Here is a 2,734-nt window from a genome sequence, read left to right as displayed (position 1 = left end):
CTTTTTACCGTTGTACTACAAATGACGAGATCTTCAATTCTCGTTTAGGTTATATTGGCTGAATATCGCTCGATCTAAAATTCGAGTTTTTAGCTATCTACTGCTAATATGAAACTTAGAAAAATCATAACTTCCTCATACAAAGTCAGATTTTGGCGTTCTTTTTATCGAACTTCTCGGTTTAACGAATACTAAGACTTTCATTTAGATCACAACGGCTAAAAAGTAGTTTATCAAAAACTCGATTTTTACGTCATTCGGCGCCGTGAAATTGGAGATGTCACAAAGGGCATAAAGGTTTGAAATCGGCAGGGAAGAAGTCTATAACGTCCCTAAATACAAGGTAAAAATGTTCATTTTTAAATCAACCAAATCATTCATTCATTACTTCCAAAAGATGGTCAGAGTATCGAAAGGTGTTTCAAAATAACATCAAAGTAATAAAACAATAATAAGTGCGGAATATCCAGTAGATGCGATGCAATCATGTCAGACCCTTTCCCTTGGAATCAGAAGTAACTGAAACATTTAAACATAATCGATGAGACCTGTTTTCTCAACCATTTTTTCATGTTGGATGGAGAATCCATAACCATGTGCTCGGTTTGGGGAATTGGAGGAGGAGAAGAAGCTCGAATACCAAATACTGAACTTGATGTTAATGATTCACCTTTTCTCATGCAGCTAGTTTTTATAGCCTTCACTGCATTTGGAAAAGAATTCTTTCTAATAAGTCTATAACATCCCACACTCTAACCCAACTATGAGACCTAATCAATGTCAAACCTATTCGACACTAAACAATCCATTATAAATCTTATTCCTAATCTAAGGCAATATCAAACAAGTAAGGATCACCCAGGCATGATAGTCGGGAGGCAGGATCATTTCGACATATAGTGATTCTGAAATCCAACAACTAGGTTGACGTGACCATTCTAGACACCTCTCCCATAATAGATCAATCAACACAACAACTTGGAATCGTTGATAAATCTTAATTATAAGATCCTAGTAACGACTTACAACTATAATTATAAACTACACAGGGGCAGAGTAATTGTAGCTCACTTACAAAGTGCAATAGACGATAATCAGTGTCTAAACAAGCAGAATAGTGACTTAGGTCCATCCTACACGAAGATTATGGAAAGATGAGCACTCAAGGGTGTCACAGGGCTTCGCCACAGGCTAAAATGAAGAAAAATGGGCTAACTATCGAAATTTTCAGAGAGATGTCGACTGAAGGGTGTGGGGAGGAATGAAAGAATGAGTTGGTATTTATAGGTGAGTTTCGAGTCTTACGCGACGTGCAACAGGAGGCACGTCGTGCACAAGGGTGACGTCGATCCTTTGGGATGCCGACACATGGCACGATCTGGGTAGGGCTACGTGGCTAACTTCACGCACAAGCTATGCGTGGCGTGCGTGCGCATGTGACGTTTTCCAGATTTTCAAAATTCATAACTCCTTCATACGAGCTCCATTTTTGACATTCTCTATATACACGGAAAGCCCTCGACGATATCGACAACTTTCCTTTAGACTCCATCAACTAATTTTGACTTTATTTTATTTACACATGCTTAGCTTATTAAAGCCCGTATAAAATGCATAACTCTCACATCCGGCGTCCGTTTTCAATGGTTTTTATATCGTTGGAATCCTACAACGAGATCTTCAACTCCCGTTTATATTGTTTTGGGCTAACAATCTATCATCTAAAATTCGATATCGGTGTGCATACTGGTGCGCCGAATTTTAGAAAATCATAACTTCCTCTAGTGAAGTCAGATTTAGATGACACCTATACACATGAATTCGCTTTTACGACATCTATGAAATCTATTTAGTCTTCCTAAGCTAAAGAGCAATCTAACCCAAATTCACTTTTTATGTTATCCATAATCATGTCGGTTTTATCGCGAGACTTTGGCACTTCCTAACTTTTTCGTTCTAAGTCGGATTAAGGCATTGCAGATATGTACGGGATCCTAATTACGAATACTATAACTAGGTTGAGATTATTTTCCCTAAGTGATCTTTTATTTTTGAAATGTATTTTAAATCTTATTTATTTTATTATATAATATATCTTAATATCATACAAAGCACATAAGCACAAAATATGAATAATATTGTCTTATTCATTCATATAATGACTACATGACTTGACCGCAAATGTTACATGTTTGATTACTAAGCCTAGCTAGAAACGTGACTGTTACAATTCTCTCTCATCCCCCCTCTCCTTAGGATGATTCTATCCCAGAATCATGCGTCAACAAACAGATGTGGATAACAACTCTTCATGTCACTTTCTAAATATCCAAAACCCTAAAAATTAGTGTTTAGACATCCTGCGCGTACGCCCTGCGTACGAGATGTACGCCCAACGTACTAGGGTCTACCTTAGTATGCTCAACGTATACATCGTACGCCCAACGTACAACCCTCCTGCCATAATGCTACTATGGGCCAATCTTGCAATCTTTTAAACTTTATGGGGTCCAAAATGCAATATTACTCAAATATAGGGTCAAAATTAGAAGTACCTCATCATTGGGATGTTACATGGTAGCCGATGCCCTAAGAAGAAAAGAATGAGCTAAGCCTCGCAGAGTAAAAGCGCTTACCCTGACAATCCAGTCAAACCTTCCTGTCCAGATCCGAGGATCGCAACTAGAGGCCCTTAAGGAAGAAAGCAAGGCAGAAGAATGCCTGCGAAGAATGG

The sequence above is a fragment of the Lactuca sativa genome, chromosome 3, assembly GCF_002870075.4.
Source record: "Lactuca sativa cultivar Salinas chromosome 3, Lsat_Salinas_v11, whole genome shotgun sequence".
NCBI lineage: Eukaryota > Viridiplantae > Streptophyta > Magnoliopsida > Asterales > Asteraceae > Lactuca > Lactuca sativa.
This window is presented reverse-complemented; position numbering follows the sequence as displayed.